Source organism: Podarcis muralis, chromosome 3 (assembly GCF_964188315.1).
Source record: "Podarcis muralis chromosome 3, rPodMur119.hap1.1, whole genome shotgun sequence".
Classification (NCBI taxonomy): Eukaryota; Metazoa; Chordata; class Lepidosauria; order Squamata; family Lacertidae; genus Podarcis; species Podarcis muralis.
In genome coordinates, this window is record NC_135657.1 from 33,734,713 (window position 1) to 33,748,566 (window position 13,854).

At 44.0% G+C, this 13,854-nt stretch overlaps 1 protein-coding gene across 1 annotated transcript in view; it reads left to right on the forward strand.

Annotated features, from left to right (window-relative positions):
• ALK (ALK receptor tyrosine kinase) overlaps window positions 1–13,854 on the forward strand; it is a 559,106-nt gene that overhangs the window by 428,414 nt on the left and 116,838 nt on the right. The window lies entirely within an intron of this gene.

Here is a 13,854-nt window from a genome sequence, read left to right on the forward strand (position 1 = left end):
GCATATATTAGTAAAAAAATAACACAAATAATGCATTATATTAGGGAAATAGCTTGCAAAAATATGTATATTGGGCAAAATTCACATTAAAATGCTAATTCATTTTCATAAAGTTTTTTTATTAAAAAAGACACACAGATGAATATGGAAATGTAAATAACTGAACTTTAGGCTAGAAAAAGTGAAAAATGGAAAGAAACCAAATTGACACATTCACTCATCCCTAGACCAATGGGAAAGGATGATAAATCAATGTGTGCCAGACTTAAAGCTCCCCTTAATATTTCTTTTTTAATTTGTACAGGGACAGGAGCATCGTAGGTTAGGGGACAGCCAGAACTGCCCATTCCTTTGAACGACTATTGTACTTCTGTGAATGATAAATTCACTCAAGTAAGGAGGGAATGAAAACTGTCATGTTTGGCCTTTAGAAGTAATTAACATCGCTGATGTAAATCACTGGTGCTCTTTAGCAGCGGCAGGAAAATTACATACCCAAGAGGCGTATAAAATTAAAATTGGAAACCGCTTTGCCACTAGTGCTGCAGAGTGCGTAGGAATAATTACAGCAGAATTGTGCAAATAGGAACTGCTAGGTCATACAAAAGCATCCTGGATAAGTATCCAAAGAGTTCAGATTCATTGCATCCATATATCTGAAGTTTGATTTTTCTATACTTTATTAGTAATGCTAACATTTTCTACATTTTCAAAAAGAAATTGGCGCTCAGTGAATTCTTGTAGATGCCCATTTAGAGCCACAGTTCTGAGAGACTTCTCAGTGCAAACTCTGTAAAGCAGCCTTTGCCATCCTGGTGCCCTCCAGGTGCTTTAGACTCCAAATCCCCCAGCTGCATCCAGTTCACATAGGGGCTGATGTGAACTGTAGTCAAAAAAACATCTGGAGCACCCCAGGTTGGTGAAGGTTGTGGTAAAGGAAGATTGTTGAGGACAAATACAGGTAACTATGTGTTGGGAGTGAAATCCATGTAAAAACAGTGTTGCAACAGGCAAGCAAAGGCACCTGTATCCTTGAACCTTCCCTTACCCCAATCCTGGAAAACAACATTTCAGATTTCAGAAGAGACTCTCTAATAAGAATAGGGGTTGTTTGGGGGTGGGTTTGACCTGGTTTGCAGAGTTTCTCCTCTTGCTGTTTTAGGTGCATAATTGTAAAACCGAGGCATACACACAGCATGAATGGCCACAGTAACTGGGAGGTTGTCAGGATCAAGTGTTTGTCCAACATTCGCCAGAGATATGAATGGAAACAAGTATTTATGGAAGGGTGGCAAATCCAGTTCTTGCAGTGTAACTCAACATAAGATGAACTTGCTCAATAGACTAGCTTGATGGTGTGCCCACTGTCCTCAGTTATTCCAGCTGAGGTGAGAAAGCTCAATGATACTGCATCTGCTTTGCATTCAAGGAGTTCCAGTTTTGGTCTCTGGTGTCTCTTGGTAGCTGTGGGAGAGATTCCTGTCTGAAACCCTGGAGAGTCATCAGCTGTTAGTGCGGACGATGCTGAGCTAGATGGACCAATGGTCTGATCACAGCAGCTTCCTGTGTTTCTAGGTGAACCCTACTTCCCTCAGCTGTCACCTTGAGGTTAACATCTTGCTATGAGAGCAGAGAGAATACATAGGGAACTATTCAGCTAATTCCTTGTGCACAGGGAAAGACTTCTGCTGGTGCAGTAGGACTCCCCCCCCCTCCATGCCTCATAAAAAGATAAAGGGACCCCTGACCATTAGGTCCAGTCATGGCCGACTCTGGGGTTGCGGCGCTCATCTCACTTCATTGGCCGAGGGAGCTGGCGTACAGCTTCTGGGTCATGTGGCCAGCAGGACTAAGCCACTTCTGGCAAACCAGAGCAGCGCATGGAAACGCCGTTTAACTTCCCACTGGAGTGGTACCTATTTATCTACTTGCACTTTGACATGCTTTCAAACTGATAGGTTGGCAGGAGCAGGGACCGAGCAACGGGAGCTCACCCCGTCATGGGGATTCAAACCGCCGACCTTCTGATCGTCAAGTCCTAGGCTCTGTGGTTTAACCCACAGTGCCACCCATGTCCCTCCATGCCTCATAGCCTCCCCCAATCTGCTCCAGACAGCTGGGAGAATCTCTATAACTAGAGAAGTTAATGGAAGAAAACAGGATGAAAAGAACGGAGTAGTCATAATGGAAAAGGGCAAAATGAGCATGAGCCAGGGGTTCTTAACTTTTTTTGGCCTTGGCCTTTGAAAATCAAAGAGGTAGCACAAAATGCCCATTTCACGGAAGGCACATTGATGATGCTCAGGCCACCATTCCCCAAACAGGCAACACACCTACACCTTCCCATTCCAAAATAAATAAAACCCAGGGAGGAGTGAAACTTTTCCCTCCCCTCCTTCAAAACTTCCCATGATACACTTCCTTAAGACCTTTTTCCTGAGACTTGCTTACTTTCAGTATTGGAGCCAGGCTGGGGGAGGGGGGGATACCTTAAAGCAGGAACATATAGCAGGGGAGGAAGCAGGTTTTGTTCCCATCCTCTGTGCACTCCACTTCATGTTGAAAAAGGTAACCCTTTCCCCACACCCACACTTTATCCAAACTAGTAACCCTGTGTTTAATGCATGCCCACAATGTCTGGGTCATCCCTTGGCTCCCCTTTTCTCTGACAACATCCCTCTGCTTATAGTGATTTTTCTTCCTGAGCTTAGGTTAGGAGACTTTTATGTTGTATTATTTGATTGCATTTATTCCTAGTGGACATCTTTCTTCAGACAATTAGACACTTGCTACCTCAATTTCGATTGACATATTGACACACTCCTATTCAATTTCCTCGCCTACCATTGCTTCTTCCTTTACAAGAGTCTCTCCTTTCCTTCCTTCATGCCTGCAGCACATGCAAGATGTAAATATTTTAAAACTCCATTTTGTCACAGACCAGCAAGTGTGAATATTTCTCATAATCTGCCTGCTGTCAGAAGCCGGGTGAATAATTTCCCAAGGTGTGTTCGTTCCCCCCTTCCCCCGTCCATAAACAGGGTGAATAATTAAACTTGCATTTGAAAGTGCATTGGGGAGGGGAAGAGAAAGTTGCAATCTATTACTGCCCCACCTCTGTCACTCCCGGTGACACTTAAAAGTCGCCCATGCAGATCCAGCATTGCAGCTGTTGGTAATAAAGACTCAACAGATTTTGGCAATGGTTCTTGCTTCTTCCTTTTCACACTGTGCAGAAGCCTCGGCTCTGAACAAGCCCTGGCTTGAGGCTTCGAAGACTATTTTACTGGAGCAATCAATCTATGTGACCAGAATAATTCAACATCATTCCAAGCCTATTGCAAGGAGAGGAGCAAGTCCTTGCCCCCTAATTATCCCGGAGGATAGGAGCAAGTGATCATCCTCATAATGGAGCCATAGCTGGAAAATATGATGGTGAAATTAAAATTCTGCTTTCCCATATTTATTTCCTCTCCAGCATTTCCCAGTCGGACTGGCTTGGATTTATGTGTTAAAATTCCTCTCCTCCCTTCGACCTCTTTTAGCTTTGACAGCTCAAATGGGCATTTCACAATCAGGCCAGCAATTGGAATTTTACAGTAGATTTCAGAAAGAGGTTGTTGAACTGAACTCAGTGTCTCAGTGAAGTTTTCACCTTGGAGCCCTGTCTCACCAAGTCTCCCACATAAACCCCTTCACTTTTCCTGTAAGGATATGAGTGGGGGAAACTTCAGATCCTGGTCCTGTGTATGTAGGAGCCCTCTATGCCCCCTAACCCTCAATGACTTCCAGGGATGTGGGTTCTTGTGTATGCCTAAGTGTGTATGGTGAGTCTGCACCTGTCCAGCACTCTTTCAAACAGGAGCTACCACAGCTGGGCTTCCATGTCATTACCTCAGCAGATAAAGTTTGCTTCGTGTTCAGAATGTAGCTAACCAATATATATGAGATTGGGAAAGTAGCTTTGCCCCAAAACACTATGGACTTGTCCACCATGGAGCAAAATGTAGACCCCATCCTAGTGCTGCCCCCCCCATTACTTTTTTTAACATCCTTGCCATTTCAGACTTTCCAAGGATTAAAGAACCTCACACTTAAAGGGAGAAGAGTCCAAGACGACACTGAGATGGGGAGGGCATCTTGTGGATGGCCAACACTGATGGGGAGACAGGCTGGTGAAAATCCAGATTTTGCTCTAGTGTGGACAATCCTCATGTCTACTGATACGATAGTATGGGGTTTTGAGAAATGATGTCCCCACCTGCACCATGAGAAGCACAGGAAGCTGTTTGTCCATCTAACCTGGTTTTACATACTTTGACTTGCAGCAGCTTTCCAAGTTCTCAGACAGAGGCCTTTCCCATCACCTGTTCATTGGGGAGAAAAACCTAGGCATGCCAAGGATTGAACCTGGGACCTTCTGCATGCAAATCATGTGTCCTAGCTGCCTGGAAGTACCTATGATGCAGGCAACATGGTGATGCTTTTTGTTGTGGCACATTATTGCAGTTTAGATCTTATAGGCAAAAGGACAAGTGCCACAGTCCACACTATACTCTTGACTTTTAACTGTACCAGTCCTTTAACCTTATATGTATGCCTCCCCCCCCCCACTAGTTAGCAGGCAGTATAGAAGCCCTGTCTGATACCTTGGACTTGTGATCCATTTGCCCAAAATGTTGGCCACTCCTGCCCTATGCAGATTCATGTCTTTTCATTGGAAAAACCAGAAGGGATTAGATTTCCATGATTCACTTTGCTCCTGTGACCAGAAGCAGGGTGTTAAAATACTGTTCTCATAGCGCTGCTCGTCCTTTCTGAAAATAAAATGTTCAGAGACTTCCCTAACTCAAAGGAGCCCCAACCCAATTTGTGCAGAGGTGTGAATATTTCAGATAAGCACTTCCCTGCATGTCAAACCTTCATATTTTATATATCCCTCTTTTAAAGAGTCTCCCTCTACTCCAGCAGGCAAAAGTTGTTTCCATTGCAAGTGATAGTAAACTACATGCTCCTAATGATGTATCCATCTATCCACCCATAAAACATGTTTTGACCTTGTAGAGATGTCACAAGTCACAGGAGGATTAGACCCATCTAAATCTTTGCTAGATCAGTGTTGAAATATATTCTTCTGCAGCTGCTATCTCCCCTTCCATGCAGCTACTGTATGATTAAGTTTCCTCTGAGTTTTCTGAATATGGAGCTTCCGTTTGCCAAATCAGGGCATTCACATTAGAGGACAAAATTTCAAACTTCTCTACTCACAAATCTCTTCTTCAATCTGCCTGCCTGAGCCATGCAATAGATAATGGAGAAGTCAGAAGCCTCCAGCATGATAAAACTTTAATTACTAAGCAGCTGTCATAGGCGACCTTCCTGCTTAGGTTGCCACCTCTACTAGAGTAGGAAGAATAAGGCCATTGCTCTTTTGCATATGTTAAGTACACAGGAGTGCGGGCTTCAGATTATGCATAGCCGAGAAAGCGTGTCAGACCAGGTAGCAGAAATCTGACAGAAAGGTTTCAAATGGTCCAGGTGGTGACTCTAATCTTGTAAACTGCCTGAACCACTTTTGTTGCTGGATTTCCCCTACACTAGGATTAATTATGCCAGCGATATCTGATGGATGAAAATATAATGTATCCATCCAAGGTTACTCATATTTTACTCTTCAGAGTTATAAAAGCAGAGCTCTGGCTCTTACAGTCATACAGAGCTTGTTCTCATTCAAGCAAATATAAATGGACTCAAACTTCATCCCAAGGATATGGAATGTCCAGTGATAGCTTATGTCCTTATTTCTTCCATGTGAAAGATGCCAGCAACTTGCATGCTTGTCTTGAGTAATTATTACCGCATGCCCTGGAAATGAACTCTGATTCATTCTATGCAATTTCAAAGGAACCGATAGGATCAAGAACCCATCTGATCTTGTAGTTTAGAGTGATGTTTAGGAGCATCTCATGCCCAGGGAGGTAATCACAGTTCAACACAGGCATCGTTGCTGCTCTAGTTATGCCTGAGTGCAATTTATTTTAACCCCTGGACTAAACCAACAAGAGAGTTCTCCTAATTCATTGTACAGCTTTCTGTTTAGTGAATCAGTAAGGCTTTCAAAGCACTGATGAGACAATGTCAGACCAGGATGGTTGATTACATTCTTTAATGGTGTTTCTGGCTTCTGAATAAGCTACTGGAAATGTATATCAAGGGAGTGGTTGGGAGGGGGTGGGGAACCCAGAAACAATAACAATGAGATCCTAGAGTCATATCTTTTTAAACATGCCCAGAGTCTGCTTTAGGCTCCATTGCACACAGAGAGTGCCATCTGCCATCATCTGCAAAATGAACGCCAGTCTCATTGGAGCGTCATGGCTTGGGGCATCCAGATCATTGCCTGCTTGTGTTCACTTCAGCAGGTGTTAAAGGCCTTGGAATGTCCTACTACAGAGCTTAGGAACTGTGGAAATGAAAGCCAAAGGCATCCATTCAGGCAGCATGCCAGCTAATTCAATCTGAGCCAGTTCATTACAGCCTGTGTATTTACTCTTTGCAGATATGCTGAGCTCCCATGTATGATGCCAATAACTCCTTTCATCCAAGCAGCTGACGTGTGTGCAAACTGCGGCATCCATTCCAATTTACCAAATGCTTTCAGTCTAATATGTTTGATAACAAGCTTCGAGAGGCAGGCTTATGGCACAGCTTCAGGATATACAGGCAGGTTCAGGATATACAGGCATCTCTGTTGCCTAATGTTGGCTCCTGGGCGACTAAGGACAAGGTTGTGAAGACTCCCACCCCATGCAGCAGCCTGGGCTGTGACTCAAATAAAGAAGGGATAACCAAATTTGTAGAAGCAACAGCACTAGAGGCAAAGGAGGTGGAAATCAATCCAAGTGCCAACATTGTGACTGGGCCAGAGTCCAGACCCATCAGATTGGGTGAACTCTTGAGACAGAAGCTTCTGAATCATAACCTCTGAGATGCACGTTCACCAGAAGTTTATACCCTTCCCCATCAATTCAGGCAACAGTCCTGGAGGGAATTGTCCAAGAGGAGGAGGAGGAGGACTAGCCTCCAAGCCAGAGTCCTGCCTATTTAAGACCTCCCAGGAAGGGGTTGAGCCAGGGAATAATAATTTGGCCCTGGTTGAGACCAAAAGGCTTCAGACCTTTCTTAAATCTTGAAGCAAGTTATTCCCCGGACCTTCTCATAGCACTACCTTGCTTCACCACACCCCATGGGGCTCTTGTTGAGATCAGGACGGGGCCCAAATAGACAGGAGGAATAGGTCTCCTAGTTGTTCAGATGACTGAGCAAGTCTGACATAGAAGGTTTTGTAGGGATTAAGGAGTTGCTCCTGACCCAATTCTGGCCTATCAGTTTAAGGAGTTAAACCTCCCTGGGGTTGCTAAATTAATTTTGGTTAATTTCATTGTACACAGGTTGTACATTGACAATAAAGGTGGTATTATTATTATTATTATTATTATTATTATTATTATTATTATTATCTGGCACTTTGGTAACTACTTGATGGTGGGAGGGGGGATTACTTCATTTGGTTGTGCAAACTGACCTACCCTAGCAATAATTTCTACATTCTTCCTGTTGACAGCAAACACACACACACAGAGTAAAATACTCATTTGGTTGTGTGCAGGGTGAACAAAAAGCAATTGGCATCATTTGCCTTTGGTACTATCAGCCAGCATAATTTGAGAGGCCACCTACATTGCGCTCAGTTGGCAGGAGTCGGTCAGCTTGCTGCTTTCTGAATTAAAAGGAAAAAAAAAACAAATCTGAGACCCTGACTCTCTTCATGCCGCTTGTACCCCTTTAGCCCAAGTTACACTTTCAGAAGCTGTGGTTTTAAAAGCATTGATGTGGATGGTCCAAGTTGATTTGATTTTTTACCATGATTGATTGTAGGAAGATGGGAAATCAATCAAGGTATTCAGGGTAGATTTAAGTGACATATTTATGGTACTAAAATGTAAGATGAATTGGGGTCGAACTACTCTTTGTGCACTAATGCACAGGAGCACAAGGTGCATCAGCATTCATTGCTCAATCCAAAGGTTGGGCAATATTCTGCGCCAAAGAATAGCATCCCAAAGCAGCTTTTCAGCTGTCCAGGTATGTTTATATGTTTCTGTGTAATGTACAGTTTGGGTCATTGTTCTTCTTGAGGTCTTACCATGAGTCCTGCCAAACCATAACATATCAATTCTCATGTTGCTCATGTGTCTGAATGGTGAGAGACAGCCTAGGAGTCGGGGAAAGTTGCTGTACTATGTCATGCCACAATGGTCAGGAAGGTCACATGTCTCCTTGTGCTTTTAAAAAGCTTTCAACGTTTGTCCTTTTTTTATAACATCTGAAAGTGCATGGGAAGGTGGGAGTGGAATCGCAACAGCCAGCCCGTCCCATAACCGGCCAAGATTAAATAGAACAAGTGTAGATACCTCCATGCATAGCTTTACATGTTATAATGAACATGTGGGTCAGGGAAGGAGCCTGCTGTTGCAATTCCATTCCCACATTTTCCATGCATAGTTATAGGGTTTCTATAACGTCTGAAAAGGACTTAATATCAAAAGCTATACTGTCAAATTAGAGAGGTGCCCTTTTCTTGGTCTATGCATTCACATGGCCTTACTATTATACCAGAAAAGAACAAATTCCTCACCAGAGACTTCTGGGGGAAAGTAGCAGCAGTGCTTTTTGTGTATGATGGTTGTCAACAGTATGCAGTACCAGCACCATTTTTGTTGCTGGCCTTGGCAGCCATTTTGTGTTGCCCATGGCAGCCATTTTGTGATGGCATCCATGGTACTTTTATGAAGATACAAGTACCAGCACCTCATTTTTACACACACACCACACACAAAAATGCCAAGTAGAAGTCAGTGGGTAGCAGGACTGATCCTGTACATAATGCAGGCTTCACCAACCTGATGTCCTTCAGATGTTTTAGATTAGAGTGTTTATCAACCCCAGCCAGCACAGCTGTGATAGCTGGAGCTGAGGTTGACCCAAAATATCTGGCAAAAGCTTCTCTAAGAGATAGTAATTGCATATGAAACAATTCAAAATAGAGATTAAAAAACAACACAACTACTGCTTTGATAAAAGTCTCAGTTCTCTTATTATCCACTCAATGCCAAAAAGTCTATTATTTATTGTAGCCTCAGTAAGTTACTCCTTTCAGTATTCTCAAGTTGTATTTAGTTTGAAGTTGCTTAAATCTGTGTGCTCACCCACACCTCATTTGCTGTTTCTTATTAGCAGAGACTTTGCTGCTTTTTAAGCTGTACACTGCAGTGTTCATAATGCAGAGGTGTTGAGACTGGCCCAAACTGTAAAGGATTACATTTTGTACCTGACAATGAGAGCCAGCAAGTTCTAAAATGAGAAAACACCAGGAAATAATTTTCTATGCAGGAATAAAGGGTCACAGAGGGACTTGGTTATACTAAACCCAAGTGAAATCCTTGGGACCACTTTGGGGTATGGTACTTTAATTAATAAAAATCCAAATACCACCGGATCATAATTGGAAAGTCTATAATAACCTGCAGAGAGGAGTGGAAAAAACCTAATTTTTGAAAGGAATATCAAGGGGGATGATGGTGTAATTGCTGGCAACACCCTCTTATTGCAGACTTTCCGCTCATCTCTACTGCTTGCCTGAATATAAAAGAGTTCATTACTGAAAAGGCTGTCAATTTTAACTTGTATCTATTAGGCCATGTCTAAAGGGAGAGAGGGATTCTTGCTCTTTTGGATAACACAGGCATTAACATTCTCCCATTTTATAGGAGGATGTGCATTTAAGGGGGAACTGAGTGGACAACTCTGGCAAAGTATTTAATGGGGAATAAGAACTGCTAAATATTCAATACCTGGCTTTTTGGCAATGCATGTGATCACAGGAAGAAAAGGGGGAGGGAATCTCAACAGCTAAAACATGTAATGGGAACTGAAAGTTGGGACTGGGGACAAGAGAAAGATCAGTAGAAGAAACTAGTTTCAGCCATGAAAATAAGCATAATTGATAGGATTTCTCAGTGCACCCAGCCCTCTAGGCAAAAATAAATTAATAAAAATGACAAATTGGTTGTTCTATAAGCCCTCAGAATTGTAAATTATATATAACCTGGACTTGCCAACAACTAACATTCTGGACAAGAGTAGGGAATATTTTTCATCCTGAGGACTGGATCCAGAACTGACCTTTTTAGGGACCTCCAGGGACCTTTTTAGATTGGTGGATGGGGCGACCCACCTGTCCATCACTTGGTGGCATTATGATGTCAGTTGATTATTATTTTCTTTTTAAAAAGAAAAACAAAACATTTTATTGCTTTTCCACAATAAAAGAGGGACGCTGTTAGCGCTGATCAGTTTATTGGTGGTTGGCAGTGAACTCTTACTCTGTCCATTTGCAGATACAGTTTGGATTCAAACCGTGCCTGCAAATGGATATATTTTTTCCAACACAGAGCAACAAAGCAGCATTCAAAGCTGGTCTGCAGAAGGAAAATGTCCATTTGCAAGCACAGTTTGAACCTAAACCATACTTGAAGGTGGGCAGCTTCAGAGAGGTTTGTTGTCATCACCAATCATCTTCAAATATCTCAAGGGCTGTCACATGGAAGATGGAACAAACTTGCTTTCTCCTGCTCTGGAGGGTAGAACTCGAACCAATAGAATCAAGTTACAAGAAAGGAGATTCCAACTAAACATCAGGAAGAACTTCATGACAGTAAGAACTGTTCAACAGTGGAACAGTCTCCTTTAGGCAGAGCTGCAGCTGGGAGGGGGACCTAGCTGGGTTTTTTGCCCCGGGTGAGGCCTCCAGAGGGGCACCATTGAGGCTCCCAGCCTTTATGTGTGCAAATGCACTTGAGTGGTCTTTGACCTTGGTGGATTAAAGCCTCATTTCACCCCTGCTTTGGGAGGTTGTGGACTCTCCTTCCTTGGAGGTTTTTAAGCAGAGGTTGGGTGGCCACCTGTCATGTATGATCTCGTTGAGATTCCTGCATTGCAGGGGGTTGGATTAGATTACCCTTGGGGTCCCTTAAAACTCTACAACTCTATGATAGGTGCTGTCAGCAAGCCCTGCTTCCCAAGAAATAATTGGGAGTGTGCTTTAGGCACCCATTTGTTCTTTTGCAGCTGCATCTTTACCTGTCTGAAGTCACACCTGATGTTAGGTGTGGGTCTGGTGGGCATTTGGAAAAACTGTGCTGCTAATTAGGCCTGTGGGCCAGAGGTTTCCCACCGCTGCTCTAAGAGTTCAGTAATGTCTCCCATGCTGCCCAACACCACGAAAACCCTGGGAAAGGTTGCCAGGGGATAGGAAGTATAGTGGCATCGGTATGCTGATGAAACGCAGCTCTGTTTTTCCTTTTCATCAAATCCAGCTGAAGCACTGCAGTGCTTCAATGCTCACCTGCAATCAGTGGTGAACTGGATGAAGAGGAATAAAGTTAAGATCAATCCAGATAAAATGAAACTGATTGTAGAGGGGAATAAACTGAATTGGCTGCCTAGGGATATGCCTGTTCTGAACAGAGTCAGACTCTCCTGTAAAGACCAGTTTTGCAGGCTGGGGGTGCCTGGAGTCCCAGGTGGCAGGTGGCACCCAGAGTGCCTGTTATCAAGTTTGGCTAACATGCTGGTTTTGCCTGCTGCTAGAGGATAGAGGCTAAGGCACTGTCATTCATGCTTGGACTTATTTTGTATCAGTCTATTATGGCACACTCTGTGTGGGGCCCATTTGGAAGACAGTTTGGAAACTTCAACTTATATAGAACATGGTAGGCCGCCTGTTTACAGGTGCAGATTGGTATTCATATTTATCACCTGTTTTGAAGAACATAATACAAAGAGGTTGGTGACCAAATACCCATCTTGCACAGGCTGCAAATTTGTTTCTGGGAGAAGTAAAAGCAGTAGCATAGCTAGCCTGGGGGAGGGGGAAGCACAGGGGTCTGTACTGTGGCATGGTGGGTGCTGCGTAAAAGTGTTCATTCCTACCTTTAAAGCCCTAAATGGATTATCTTAGGCAGTGCTTTTTTTTCTTTAAAAAGTGTTTAGGGGTATTCTCATTTTAACTCAAGAAAATCACCATTTTATACTTCAAATGGGGGGCGGCGGTTTACAGTAAATATAAAGAAACTGACCAATCACCGTGCTAGATTCCAACTCCTACTTCACACATTAAACACTCGCTTCCTCCTGAGACTCAGGAAACACCATGAGAGGAAATGAGGCCACCATCGGGGGTAGCAATGAAACTGACGATTCACCATGCTAGAGAAGAAACTATTTTTTTAAAAAAAGTTTCTTCTTCCATTAGATTCACAAAATGTTTACGAGTATGCATACCCCTGCGCCACCCCACCCCCCGAAAAAAGCACTCATCCTAGGATACTCTCCTCCCATATGACCCTCCCAGTGCTTAAGATTTTCTCAGAAGGCCTTTCTCTGTATTCTATCTCATGGAGAGGCTACAGAAATCTCCACCAGAAACAGACATTTTCTGCAGCAGCTCCAGGATTACATCATTCTGCTTCAAGTGCAATTTGGACAGCCTCTTGTGCAAACAAGTGAAATGCTTTCCATATCAGTTGGATTGGGGGGCTTTAATTTCTGTTTTGCACTTCTTTGGTTTCTTTTTAGCTTCACTTCCGCTCACTGTCATTGCTTTTTGGGGTTCGGATCTTAAAAGAAGAAGTTTGTATTGTATTATTTTAGTGTTGTAAACCACTATGACACTTGAATGAATAGTGCCCTGTTAAATATTTATGTAAACAATATAATGTGGGAAGTGGCCAAAAGACAACTTGGAATAAGATGAACAAATGCTTGTGCTGCACTGAAGGAAATTCAGGACTTTTGTTCCTGGACCACTTACGTTATACAGAAAGCAAAGCACTCTGTCGTAAGCAAAGGGGGTGACAGTGGAACTCAAGAGGTGAGGCCAATGCTTAAAGGTGGGCTAAAAGCCCCTTCTCTGAAATGGTCCCTGTCAGGGGTTCAGGAGCAGAGGGACAGGAAAGGGAGGGATTGGAGACCGAGGGAGAGGAATCCGAGGGAGAGGTCAGCGATGATAGCCATCCGAGGTCTCTAAGTCTCTCCAGCGAATCAGAGGATTCACAGAAAGGGGCTCCCGTGGTCAGAGCTAGGGGGTTGCCAGAGGGAACACCCCAGGAAGGAGGGGCCAGAGGGGACTCAGAGAGCAGCAGCTGGAAATCGGGACCAGCTTCCCCACCGGAGAGCAGTAAGGGGGAGGAGTCCCAAGCATCGGCAGCAGGCAGCTTTCCGTCAGCGGAAGGACATGAGTCAGGGTTAGCCACGCCTGCATCAGAGAGCGAGGAAACGGTCAAAAGGAAGGTCAGGGGCAGCGCGCGCGCGCCAAGTTCAAATGTACAAGAGGGGGGCGCAATGAGCAGCCCGGAGAGGGAGCCGGGTCCTAAAGCCCGGCGAAGAGAAGGGGAGGAGTCCGAAGGGTCCGCTTCCGAGGCGTCCAGGAAGGAAGGCACCCAGGGGGGTAGTAGGACCCAGAGGAGGAAGGAGAAACGTAGAAGGTGGAGTAAGGCTAGAGTCTTAAACTGGTGTACAGGGGGCGGAGACTCAGACGAGGCTTCGCTGGTCTAGGGTCTAGACGTAGAGACGCACGCTAGGGTTTGAAAATGGGAACTAAACTTCAATAAAGACTTTGTACAGTTCCGCTGGCTAGCGTTGGTCTTCTGTGAGCTGAGACCTGGGGGCCGTCTCTGACAGTCCCCTAAATATCTCTGCCATATCCATTGTTTTGCACAGCAGCTCCTGTAG